Source organism: Hakea prostrata, chromosome 10 (genome assembly GCF_041222555.1).
Source record: "Hakea prostrata isolate BN-2017 chromosome 10, UWA_Hpros_2, whole genome shotgun sequence".
Taxonomy (NCBI): domain Eukaryota; kingdom Viridiplantae; phylum Streptophyta; class Magnoliopsida; order Proteales; family Proteaceae; genus Hakea; species Hakea prostrata.
The window spans coordinates 37,891,938-37,906,996 of NC_142609.1; positions in this window are offsets into that span (position 1 = coordinate 37,891,938).

The following is a 15,059-nucleotide window of genomic DNA, read 5'->3' on the forward strand; positions in this document are numbered from 1 at the left end:
TTGGTCAATGTAGGTAATCTTGCCAAAGCATGTTAAATTCCTCTTGTTGTCAGTGTATTTTGATTATGTTTGTTTTCATGGTTTTGCATCCATCCCAAGTAGCAAGCAATTTTTTCATATAAAGAACAGAGGGAAAACACGTATTTCTTCATAATAGTTAGACATTGAGGCATTTTTGGGATAGAAAGGAAAGGTGTATAAATGTCTCACTAGGATGATTTAACAAACTTTTAGATTAGGTTTAATTACGATGAGAAATACATCCATAAATGGCTGCAAGGCAAAGAAAAATGACAACATCAAATTTTAGACAATCTTCATGATTTAATTGAATCATATGAACATATGATAATGTTGCAAGTCATTCTATCACTAAAAATTTATCAAATAATAAAAAGTGACTCAATTGATAATGACCAAGGTCTCCTAGTGAATAGGTTAGGTATCAATTCTCCTTGAAATGGTATGGAGGCTTCTTAAAACACCTATTTATTTTTTTGAAATCCATGTAACACATAAAGGCCTATAAAGAAAAATCCACTATTCATCATATTTGACAGGTGATTAATCCATATGAAGGCCTCCATGAGTAGACCAATCAATAAAAATAGGGTTTGCGTTTTTTGTTATTATAGAAATGTTTATGTTCCAATGTCATCATGTAGATTATCAACGACCAAGAGATTTGCAACAAATAAAAGAAAATAAATGACTTTGAAACGATTATAAATTAAGAAAATGATAGAAAAGAAAAAGAATCATTACCAATCAAAACCTACCAGGCATGCATTAATTCTCAGAAAGAAGTTGAGACTTTGCATATGCCTCTTTTGTGCTATAGAAAAAGTCAATTTAAAGACAAATTATCATTTCTATAACCAATTTGCCCTTATTATTCTTTTTTTTTGGGGGGAAATTTCATTTGAACCCCCTAAGATTTGGTTTATGTCATTTTTAATCTAAAAAAAGCTAAGACTTTGCATTTGCCTCCCCTGTACTATAGAAAAGGTCAATTTAAGAACAAATTATCACTTTTATGACCAATTTGCCTTTATTTTTTTTTTAATTTAAATTTTTTACATATACATCATACCATGATTCTCATATCAAAATTTATGGTATTGGTTTATATAACCGCTTTTAAAATTTACCGTCCTTTGTTTTTTAAGATTTCCTTTTGTCACCACCAAGGAGAATTTCATTGATGAAACTAATGATAAGCCTAAGACATTGGAGTAAATCATTATGAAGAATTTATTTAGAAGACAATTTATGGGCCTGTTTGGTTACATGAGTCTGGAGATTTTAAATATCTAGAGATTTTAAATCTATGGAGTTATAATTTATAAAATTAGATGTTTGGTTGTAGAATGAAATCTGTGGATTTATCCTAACAAATTATTTGATCAACGTGATTTTTCCCACGGGTATAAATCCGTTCATGAATCCAAAGTATTTGAAATCTTCTGGATTCATGTAACCCCTTATCCCTAAATCTAAATGTCTTATGATTTTTAGTTTAAAAAACAAATGTCTTAAACTTTGAATTTATTTAGTGAGTAAACTTTTACAAAGAATTTATTTAGTAAGAATTTAATGTATGTACAACTCGTATTGCTTCAATGAAGGGTCTAAGACTTGATGACCCATGTCATTATATTGAGCAAATTGTTCGAACACCCCAAAATGGAGGCCTTTAAATATCAATTCCTTTACTTTTGAGAAAGTAAACGTTTTACGAAGAATTTACTTTAGTAAGCACTTAGAAAAACCATGTGTACTCTTAATGGGGGTAAAAAGATCCTATCTGGTTCTCTATTAGATTTATTTTCCAACAACTCTTTCCGATTTTCTTTTCACTTTAAGCTTTGTTTTATTTTGGAGCTTAAGGACTCCATGCTAAAACTCTTGTGTGCTCAAATTAAATTTCATTGGAAAAATTCTATTCTTCTTAGGATAATAGAAAGCTACATCAAATTGAGAAATGGAAGGCTAAGGTAGCTTCTTCTTGTTGCTATTGGTTAAGTGGAGAAATTCCGTTAAGAATGACTTGTTGAATCACAGAGACCATTTTGTTAGAAACCAAATCGATATATCTTTGCCGATCAACGTGTTCTTTTGAATCTTTTGATTGAGAAATCGTTGAAGAAAATTCACTCTTTGTTGAAGGATGAAGAGGTAGAAATCCATGCTACATTTAGAAGTCTATAGGTAGAAATCTTGCATTCATCAGATCAATTATTTTCTTTAATTTAATGACAACTCTTTAATATGATTTATTAATGGACCTCAGCTCTTTTAATGTGATATTATGATAACTGTCACTTATCTACAAAGAAATGGTCCATTTCTTGTCGGATATGGACCGGATAAAATTTTAGCATGAATCAATACTTTTCTTTTTTAAGTGACTAGCACAAGATTTGTACTTTTAAGATAAATGCTGGAAAAAGGTCATTCCTATATAATATACAACATAACCCTATATTTCTAAAAAAAAAAAAAAAATCTTATATAGGGTTTGCTTTTTTGGTATTCTGAGGTTCATCCGGGCCAGCTTGCACACACCTCGATTACATTCTCGGATTACATTCTCAGAAGAACTTTGTCGTCTGCAATGGTCGAACCCATGACCTCTCCATTGAGAAGTATGGATCTTACCACTCTAACCCTGCATTGACAACAACTAAGAGATTTGCAACAAATAAAATAAAGTACATGATTAAAAAAAATAAAAATCATTACCATGCGAAACCTAACAGGCATGCATTAATTCTTAGAAAGAAATAAAGGAAAAAAAGAAAAAAAAACAGGTTTTTATTGTGAGCTAGTTATTATCATATTAAATGTATGGTGTTGCTTTATATAACTACTTTTAAATTTTATTGTCCATTGTTTTTTAGATTTCGTTTTACCATCACTAAAGGAGAATTTCATTGATGAAACTAATGATAACACTAAGACATTGGAGTAAACTATCATAGGAAATTATTTAGAGAGTAAATTAACCACCATAATTTTGATTGTTGCGACCTGCTGATGAGAAGTTTTCTATTGGTGATTTATACTCCATGGTAATGGAAAGTTGAGAGCTCGTTTGTAGCTCAGGGGTAGTGTACGGAAGAGGTGTGGTGACCAAATCAGAAGTCGGTATGGGGAAGGTTTGTTTTTTAAAGCTTTGTTAAGAAGATTCGGGCGTTTTTTAAAGCTTTGTTAAGAAGATTCGGGCAAATTCGATGGTAGAAGCTGAATTGTTAGAAATTGTGGAGGTAGTGCACGTAGAAAATGTAAGAACTAGACAGAAGTTAGATTTGGTCCAAGTTGTGGTAATCAAGTGAAAAGAGGTTACGAACTTACAAATGTAAGACCAAACTGTAAGAAAATAAAATGAACGTAAGAGACAATCTTACCTAAGTTCTTTATCTCTTGTCACTTTTAATTTTCTCTAAAAACAAAATAATAACAAACGACTTTTAAAATTTGTTGTAAATTTTATAATTTTCTAAGCAATTTACTCCTAAAACTGAAAAAAGAAAATCCAAATTTTTATTAATTTAGTCCCTAATAAATATTGTGAAATAAATGTCATTTGTATTTTCTATCTAATCCGTTATAATGAAAATCCAAATTTTAAAGAGGAAACAATAACTTTCAATTGGAAATTAACTCATCATCCCTAAATTTCTCGTTATTTATTTTTTTCTCTTCCTTCATGCAAGATTGATTGAAGGAAAACATTGGATAAGATTTTGTATATTTGGATTTTAAAAAGTTTGTTATAAATAAAATAATAAATACAACACTTCCATGAGCAAACAAATCGTGGAAGAATTCATTCTCTTTAGGCCTCTTTTTGAACGTTGAATTCAATCTTTTCTTCTTTTATTTTTTGTTTTTTGATTTTAAAAACAGAAAAGAAAAGAACTTAGGAACATATTAGCGACTAATAGTTTTGTAAACTATCTAATTTTAAAGTAAGAAAATTGGGTGAAAATAAGATTTTTGTTATAAAATAAAGAGAAAATATATTAGATACAAAGAAGAAAGACAAGATGAGTTCAATCAGTGGCGGAGCCACGTTGGGACCGGAGGGGGCCATGCCCCCCCCCGGATTTTTTGAAATTGGAAATATGTTTTTTTCCCCTTATTTCTCTATCTTTAAATGTGAAATACCACTATTTGGCCCCCTCCAAAAATCAAAAATCAAAATTTAAGATAAAGATGATGGGTACAAATGTCATTCATAATCTCTATCTAATGGTTATCATTCAATCCCTAGTTTTAAGGAATAAAATGTTAAATTTTAGTTAAAAACTAACTCACAATCCATGAATTTCTCCTTATATATTCTCTCATATTTTTAATTTCTATTTATTCTCTCATGGATTTCCTCTTTTATTTCTATTTTTTCTCTTTTTTTTCCTCACACGTCTCACAAAATATTTAAGTAGTTAGCAAACTTTGGAATTTTCCTAAATCTTCTCCACATCAGGTATTCATTCTCTCTTTCTCAAATTATTCATTTCTCTCTCTCACACTCACGAATTTTTTTATTAATTTATCTAATTTTTAATGTAGACTCTACATTAAAATATAATAATATATTATGAGGTGAGACCTATAGTGGGTCCCACATTGGCCCACATATATTCGGCCCCCCTCCATGTTCAATCCTGGCTCCGCCCCTGAGTTCAATCAGAACTAATTCATTCAGTTGAGTGCATTACATATTTATAGTAGAATGAACATCTACTCTGATATGGAAATACAATATATGATTCTTACACAAAATAAGATATTCTTGATATGGAAAGATAGATTGCCGCCCAAGATAGAAGGTGCATAGAATGGAAATATTGACTGCCAATATTGTGTAATGAGATGGTTGTGATCTTCACTAATATTGCATCCTGAGGTAATTGAGATCTTCAATTGGAAGTACAATCTCTTTGGGGTAATGGATATCCATAATAAATATTATTTATAACACTCCCCCTTGGATGTCCATCAATAGATAATGTACATCGTTAAAACCTTACTAAGAAAAACCCTGTGGAAAAAAAAAAATCTTAGTGAAGGAAAAAGAGTATACATATCTAAATAATACGTATTGGTAGCTGCCTCATTAAAAACCTTACCAGGAAAACCTAGTGGGACAAAACCTTGGTTAAGGGAAAAAGAGTGCAGCACGTATTTTACTCCCCCTGATGATAACATCATTGAGTATCTTTGAATACGTACATTCCATTATCATATACCAACTCCTCAACATTTGAAGTAGGCAACGCCTCAATAAATAAACCTGTCAAGTTATCACTTGAACGAATTCAATAAACATATATTTCATCATTTCATTGAAAATCAAGAGTGAAGAAGAATTTCGGTGAAATATGCTTCGTTCTATCTTCTTTGATGTATCATCCCTTCAATTGAGCTTTGCATGCAGCATAATCTTCATATAATATTGTCGAAATTCCTTCTTCTAGTAGAAGACTACATGCTTCATGAATGTATTGTATCATTGATCTTAACCAAATATAAAATAGCTAACATTCACTTGAAAATAAATAGCATGTTTGAGATCTAGTTTTATATAGATTAGATAAATATCCTGCATCTGCAAAACTAGTAAGTTGATATCCACATTCATAAAATTAATATCATGTCAATAATTTCTCGAATATACTGAAATATATGTTTTATAACATTTCAGTGTCTTCGTATTGGAGAATAAATAAATCTTGTTAATACACTTATAGAAAATGCTACATCCGATTGTGTATTATCAGCAAGATACATTAATGCCCCAATAGCACTAAGATATGGTACTTCAGGATCAAGAAATTCTTCACTGTTTTCTTGGGGTCGAAATGAATCTTTCTTTATATTGAGCGATCTCACAACCATTGGGGTACTCAATGGATGTATTTTATCTAGATAAAATCTCTTCAAAATATTCTCTATATAAGTTGATTGATGAACGAATATTTCATTCGTCAAATGCTCAATTTATAAATCAAGACAAAACATTGTCTTTTCAAGATTTTCATTTCAACTTTCTTAAAATAATCTACTACTTTTGGAAACTCTTCAGGAGTTTCGATGATATTTAAATCATCATCATATATACTTACTAAAATTAGATCCATATCCTTTAATAAATGCACAATAATAAATTGGATCATTTTTATGCTTTTCATTTAGTAAATATCCACTAAAGAGATTACCATATATGCCTCGATAATCTTTGAAGCCTTATTGAACAAACTTCCTAGGAATTTTTTATATGCTTCAGTCATTTTGAATCCTTCAGGGATTTTCATATATATTTCACACTCAAGTGAGCCATATAAATAGGCTGTAATAATATCCATTAGACGCATGTCAAAATTTTCATATACTGCCAGATTAATAAGATATCTGAAGGTGATTGCATCCACCACAAGAGAACATGTTTCCATGTAATCAATGCCAGGCATCTGCGAAAATTCTTGTGCCATAATTCATACTTTATATATCACAATTTCATTATTTTTCTCATTTCATTTTTCGCAGAAAACTCAATTGTACCCCACTGGCTTTATACCTTCAGATGTTGGACTACGGTCCAAAAACTTTAATTTTCAAGCGAATTCAATTCTGCTTGAATTGCGTCTCTACATTTTGGCCAATCATTTCTTGATTTATATTCATCAACAAATTTATATTCAAGATCCTCGTCTTGATGTATTATTTCAACAATAACATAATATGCAAAAATGTTGTCGACAACTTTATCTTTTCGGTTCCATCTTTTTCCTGCAATGACATAACTAATCGAGATCTCTTCATTATTTTCAGGTACCTGAACCTCTTCTGGGGTTTTATAGAAAGTTATGTCTTCAGGATCTTTATAATCAATTGTCTCCATATTATGACCATCTTGATCATTTGCTCCTTTCATTTTCTAGGATTTTATCCTTGGAACCGATTGATCTTCCACGTTTTAAACGTGGTTTAATTTCATTTGCACTTGATAGATTATCCCTTTGGGACATCAATTCTAATTGGAGCATTTACGAGTTAGAATATGAGATTTAGTAACTCTTTAGCAGTCACAGCAAATCTGGAGTTGATTTATAATATTTATTGCATTATCCTTTGAACTTCAAGTTCACAGGTGCTCGATCGAGGATCTAATGAGATAATGATAATGCATACAATCAATCTCTTTTTCCAACTGTTTATTCTCTCCCCCTCATGTTGGAAAAACTAATTCATCAAAATAATACTCCAGCAAGTATTGCATTAAATAAATCTCCTATCCTTAGCAATATATTGAATTATATAAGGAGATTTATATCCAACATATATTCCCAACTTTATTTTGGGACTCATCTTTGTTATTTGTGGTGGAGCAATTGGAACGTAAGCCGTACATCCAAAAATTTTAAGATGAGAAATATTTGGCTTCGACCATAAGCCAATTGTAATAGGGAGAATTTATGACAACATTTTGGCTCGATGCGTACAAATGATGCTTTGTTCTCATAAACAATGGTTTAGCAATTAATTGGAGACAATTAATAAATAATTTTACCAAACCATTTTGGATATAAACATGAGTAACAAGCTATTCAACTGTGATCTCGGTTGTTATACAATAATCATAAAGCCCTGAGATGTAAATTCACCAAGCATTATCAAGATAAACTGTCTTTATCTTATAATTCATAAATTATGCTCTTAATCTCATTATTTGAGCAAACAATCTCGCAAACATCAAATTGCGAGTTCATAATGAACATACATGTGATCACTTTATAGATGCATCTATTAAAATCATATATTATTTGAATGATCCACATGATGGGTGAATGGGCCCATACATTTCACCCTCTATACGTTTAAAAAACGTAGAATGTTCAATCTCAACTTTAGCTGGTGAATATTTAATAATAAATATTTCTTGAAAACAAACAATACAAGAAAATTCACTTAATTGAAGAATCTCTCCGGTTCTTCAATGGATGACAATTGAATTTTCAATAATTTTTCGCATCATACTTGATCCGGTATGGTCCAACCGGTCATACCAAATAATAAAATTATTGGAATCAATGTTCATTTGATTTACCCAAGCATGTGTTTCAACCATGCGATATTCGTGTAGTACAAATTGGGAGAAATATCTAATAACTTTATATAGATATTTACTTATACCATTATTTGTAGTCTCAATCTGATAATAATTTTGGCAAATAGCTTTGAAACTTAATAAGTTTCTTTGAGACTTACTACAAAATAATGAATTATTTATAACCAATTTTATCTCCCAGATAATAATAGATTAGCTCTTTCGGAGCTTCCAATCAATGTTGTACTACCGATTTTATATGAACATTGGCTTCCGTATCATCAAATAAGAGAAATATGTATATTTTTCTCTCAGTATAATATGCGTCACAGCATATAAGAGAATATTCACATTCTTCATCAAAATGAAACAAAATATATTAAAAGATATATAGAAAGTCAATAAAAAAAAAATTTATAGAAGAAAAAGATTACATTTAAGATAAACTAACATATGAGATGAGATTTGAAGAGAAAATAATTACATAATCAAATCTTCAACTATTATCTTCAAAGAAGTTTGCAGCATCTAGATATGTAGTACATGTGAGACCATCAAAATCATTTCTTTTATAGGCAAAAATTGTTCTAAGTATCATGATTTTGGAAAATCTAATTTATCTCCACATTATTTTTATTTCTTTAATTAAGGCTTGACAAAGCTTAATTAAATATTGTGGAGTATGATAGATACATGTCTAATAGCTTTCATACCAAATCGGTAAAAAATATTATCTTCACTTCTTGAATTGTTATATTGAGAATCCTTATTATTCTCTTATTTACTTCCATAATAATGACGGTAATTATTCCGTCTTTTGCCTCATCCTCTTTTACAGTCATGATCATAATTTTAATTTTGCCTTCTTTCAGGCATATTATGAATTGCTGCATTCACTTCAGGGAATGGAGTAAAACTAATAAGATGAGCTTCATGACTTTTCATTAATAGTCCATTATTTTACTCAGCCACAAATAGGCATGATATCATTCAGAGTATTTCTTAAAACTCCTTTTACAATATTACTATTGTAACAACAAATCTGAAACTTGAAAATTTGCTGGGATATTTTCATGAATAATATTTTCTCCTTATAATTCAAAAAGAGAATTAATTTCAAATACTACAAAACTGTATGTATTTACAGTTTCAAATCTTACAGTTTCAAATATCTTGCAACTTCATGTGCATCTGCAGAACTGTATTTATTTACAGTTTCAAATCTTTCAACTTCATGTGTATCTGTAGAACTATATTCATTTACAATTTCAAATCTTGGAACTTCAGATGCATTTAACAATCTTTGTGGTACAAAGCTAGCAGCCACTATATACAATAAATAAAACCACAATCATTAAAGCAACATAATATCTTATTATTTGATTGATTCTTATATTCAATAAAACACATACCTTTTATCATGATGCACTTACATTTCAAGATGGACAAGGTAAACTCCATTGTTTACAAAAACGTGCGAGGAGATCGATCATTATTTTCACTTTGGAATAGAAAACATAATGATACATTGTCTGCTGTCTTTCTTCTCAAAACGCAATACTTCGAGCGGAATCGTGCTGATAACGTGTTATAAAATAAAGAGAAAATATATTAGATACAAAGAAGAAAGACAAGATGAGTTCAATCGAACTAATTCATTCCAGTTGAGTGCATTACATATTTATAGTAGAATGAGCATCTACTCTGATATGGAAATACAATATATGATTCTTACACACAATAAGATATTCTTGATATGGAAAGATAGATTGCCGCCCAAGATAGAAGGTGCATAGAATGGAAATATTGACAGCCAATATTGTGTAATGAGATGGTTGTGATCTTCACCAATATTGCATCCTGAGGTAATTGAGATCTTCAATTGGAAGTACAATCTCTTTGGGGTAATGGATATCCATAATAAATATTATTTATAACAATTTTTTGTTTTTTGTTTTTTTGGTAATCAAGTGAAATTAGGTTATGATCTTACAAATGTAAGATGGAACTGTAAGAAAATAAAATTGAACACAAGTTCTTTATCTCTTGTCACTTTTGATTTTCTGTAAAAACAAAATTGAAAAGAAAAGATAACAATTAAAAATACAAAATTTGTTGTAAATTTTATAATTTTTCAATCTATTTATTAATTTATTTCCTAATAAATATTGTAAAATAATTTTTTTAATATAGTGGAAGAATGAAAAATTTACTTTTGTATGTTTACTAGTTTTATTATGAGATTAACATTTGAAAGGTGTTTTTTGGCTTTTTTTCAGTTATTATCGTTTTCTTTTAATTTAATATAGATTTTGATTATGCATGTTGTTTGTGAAATTAAAAGTAATCACAAGTACCAACGGGGGTTGGTCCAAGTGGTAAGCAACTTGGTTCGCTTAAGCAAGGTTCCGGTATCGAATTCTTGTAGATGCAAAAAATCCCCGCTGGGAGACTCACCCACCACAGCCAGGTGTGCAACGCGGGTCGAACCATCGGTTTAGAAACCGGGGTTGGCAAAAAAAAAAAAAAAAAAAAAATCACAAGTACACGGTATCGTGTAGCTAATGGATCGATCTCAAAGAATATGCCACTTTAGAATTAACTTCTTAATGATAATGCAAGAGTGCAATGATTCAAATTTGTTAATTATTTAATTAAACTAAACGAACGGCAATAATCCATATATCAAATGCGATCGAATTGAGACGAAAAATAAAACAAACATAACCAAGGCATAATTAATAAAGGCAGAAAAAATACAAATAATAAATAAATAAAATAAAAGGGAAGTGATCTGTCAGCTCTGGATCTAGGGAGAGAGATTATAATTAAATTAAAAGAAAACGATATTTTATTAACTAAATTGTGGATTTATGTTATAAGACTTTGTTAGATGTTTAGGAAGTGTTTTTGGAACATTACTATTGTTCCATTGCAGCTCCAAAAGATGAGAGTTTCAAAATGCGTAAAAGAGGTCAACATAGTTTGCACCCAAGGGCAGTCGACCAATCCTAGAAGGCCAACCTAAGGCCCTTCTTCGGTATGATCAGGTGGTAATGTCCGGTCTCGATCTAGTTTTATCCCCAATGTTAATTTATGTTTCTCCCTTATAATTTCTAGGTTTTGGGTAATTAAATTACCTTCTTTGGTGCACGGTTTGATATTTTTGGGGAGTGCTAATGCCACAAGAGGTGGGGATAAACATTATGAATTTGCATATTTGATTCATATTTCATCTCGTGCTATTATGATTGTTTATGTGTGTTCTTATGATTTGTATTGTAGGGCATGCATGCATGGACGGTGATGCGTCCAAAATCTGCTCAGCCCTTAGATCTCCTCGTGATGACCTGCAAAATGAAAGCGTCAGATGTGGCCCGACCGCGGGGGTCGGGAGTCCACCTCCGAAGGCTAAGTCAGTTGATGAACTTAATCACAAACGGCTCTGCTAGAAGCACAGAGCTAAGGAATGAAGAACTGTGAAAGGTGATCTAGATCGTAAGCCTCTGATAGTTTACATCTACCAGTATTGTATTTGAATCTCCCTCCCCCACCTCGTATGGCAGTGAGGTTTATATAGAGTGTACCTTCGAATCTCCTTCGTTGGATGCACTTGAGCCTTCTTCGGATAGTCGTTGGATCTTAACAGTTAGATCCGTTGAGTGATAGACTTCTACTAGTTTGGACTAGTAGAGGACTCCTGAGATAACTTTTAGGTTATGCAGATGTTTATTCCTTCGATAATGATTAGCCGCAGCCGTCAATTCGAGTCTGCCATCATTAGGATAATTAACCTAATCCATAAGTTGAATTAGGGCGTGCTTGTAGCTGAATAAGTTTTCTTCCTCAGCAAGCCACCTTACGGACTCGGTTTGCTCGGGAGCGAGTCAATTCCTTCTGTCTCAACCGGAGTCGAGGATCAAACCAGGTATGAACCCGGTTCGATCATATTTTCTCCATATCAGACGGTAATATGATTATATTTGCTTATGATATTCGTTTATTTATTTCATATCAATTATGCTTGTAAAAATAATATGTTGGAGATTGGTATGATGCGTTACTCTACATCCAGCCGGGGTTGTGGGTCCTCCTATTGCCTCTAGTGCCCTTGCATTCATTTAAACATTTGTGTGCATTAATTGTAGGTATATAAATGCATCGTTAGGCTACCATTTTGTATGTCAATTTGACACGGGTATTGAAGCCGAGTGGCCCATGATAGAAATGGTTTGGTCCTATGGGCATCTAATAGAGGTAATCACTGAATGAGGAGACACAGGATCACTGTTAAATGCACGTTGTCTTTCCCTCTCTCGATCTTGGTGGAATATCCCACCTTTATTCATGGTTGATGTCTCTTTGTTGGCGTCCAAGTTTCCTGGCTTACACTCTTTTTCTTAATGTTATGACTTTTATTTGTTGACAAAAAAAAAATAAAAATGCAATGGTAAGGTTGCATATGTAAAAAGTTGGACTCGTGGTCATCTAACTGAGATAACTAGTCTGTGAGGAGACACGAGAACATCTACCAAAGCATATGTGGACAACCATAGAGTTACAGAATGTTAATTCAATAAAGGTAACCAGTCCGTTAGGAATAATATTTTTCTCTCTCTTTCTTTTGACTAGAAAAGAAAATTATTTACTTAGATTTAAGTTTTCCCTAATTATTGAAGATAGTAATGTAATTTAATATAAAGTATAAATAAGTAATATAAAACCGTAGGGTTAATTTGATATGTTTAAATAAATAAAATATGCCATGTCATCATTTAACTAATGGAGTTTAATTATAGGAGAACAATAGTACTTACAGGTAAAGTTGAAAGTTGAATTAGTAATTTAAAAAAATTATAGGGGATAAAATAGTAATTAAATTATAGTATAGGAGGCAATAGTAATTATTCCAACAAGTAAACATACAAAAGTGAAAATTTCATTGTTCCACTATATTAAAAAAAAATTATTTCACAATATTTATTAGGGAATAAATTAATAAAAAATGGATTCTTCAATTTTAGGAGTAAATTGCTTAAAAAAATTCTAAAATTTACAGCAAGTTTAAAAAGTAATTTTAATAACAAATATTGTATTTTGTAATTGTTGTCTTTTATTTTCTATTTTGTTTTTAGAGAAAATAAAAAATAACAAGAAATAAAGAACCTAGTGACAAAAAATAAAAAAGTTATGTTCAATTTTATTTTTATACAGTTTGATTTTACATTTAAAATCGTAACCTATTTTTACTTGATTACCAAAAAAAACAAACAAACAAACAAAAAACCTATTTCCACCCAATTTTCTTACTTTAAAATTATACTATTAGTCCTAATATGTTCCTACATTCTTCCACGATTTGTTTGTTCAAACAAGAGACCTATAGGCTATAGAGAATGAATTCTTCCACGATTTATTTGTTCATGGAAATGTTGTGTTTATTATTTTATTTACAGCAAAATTTTTAAAATTCAAACATACGGAATCTTATCCAATGTTTTCATCGTGCTTGAAGAAAGAGGAAAAAATAAATAGAAAGAAATATAGGAATGAAAAGTTAATTTCCAATTGGGAGTTAATTGTTTACTCTTTAAAAATAGGATTTTCATTATAATTGTTAGATAGAAAATACGAATGATATTTATTTCATAATATTTATTAAATTGGGTTTTTTTTTCTTTTTTCTTTCAGTTTTAAGAGTAAATTGCAGCTGCTTAGCAAATTCTAAAATTTACAACAAATTTTAAAAGTAATTTTAATAACAAATTTTGTATTTTTAATTGTTATCCTTTTTTTTTCGATTTTGTTTTTAGGAAAAATCAAAAGTGACCAGAAATAAATAACCTATGTAAGATTGACAGTTATGTTCAATTTTATGTTATTACAGTTTGGTTTTCCATTTGTAACATCGTAACCTATTTCACTTGATTACCACAACTTGGACCGAATCCAACTTCTGCCCAAAGTTCAATATGTTGACTCATGTCGTTGTTGGACTCTGGCGACATGGCGACATGAGTGACATGTCGCCAAAAGTCGCCTGACTTTTGGCAAGGGTTCGATAAAAAATCAAACCCCTGTTTCGAAGGGTATTTCAGGTCATTTTGACATGTAACCTAATTTGAGGTCAATAAACACATTGGGAGTGTTATTTTGACCTAAAACATCACCTAATCTAAAGTTTATAATTGGCACATGTCCAGCTATATGCGGGCAAAACTGGAAGTTTGGAAAATTCATATAAACTAATGTAAATATGCACAGAAAACACAAATATACAATTAGTAAAGAGATGTACTAAAGTTTACAATTCATTATACAATTGTTACAATTAGCGGGACCCCGTGTCCGTTGGTAACAATATGTGAAGTATGAGCCATACATCTCTTTTCGCCCCCGGAACTTTTAGAGGCCCTATGTCACCTTGGCAAAAAAAGAACGAAGAATCGGCGAAAACAAACGAAAGGCTGTTATATATGGCAAATTTAGCGATATATCGCCGACACAGGACGATATGTCGCCGACTTAAAGTTTTATCGGTGTCGCTGGGGGGTGTCGTGTCGCCCCCCAGCGACATGGCGACATATCGCCCTGTGTCGGCGATATGTCGCCGACACAATGAACCATGCTTCTGTCTAGTTCCTAGACTTCTCCATGCTCACTGATTCCTCCGATTCAATCACCTCTTCCAGGCACCACCCTTGGGGTACAAACGAGCTCTCAAGCTTCCATCACCATGAAATATAAATCGCCAATGGAAAGTTTCTCATCAGCGGGTTGCAAAAATCAAAATCATGGTGGTTAATTTATTTACTAAATAAGTTCCTCTAATGGTTTACTCCAATGTCTTAGTCTTATCATTGGTTTAGTCAATGAAATTCTCTTTTTGTTGGTGATAAAAAGAAATCCAAGAAAACAATGGACGGTAAAATTTAAAAGCGAT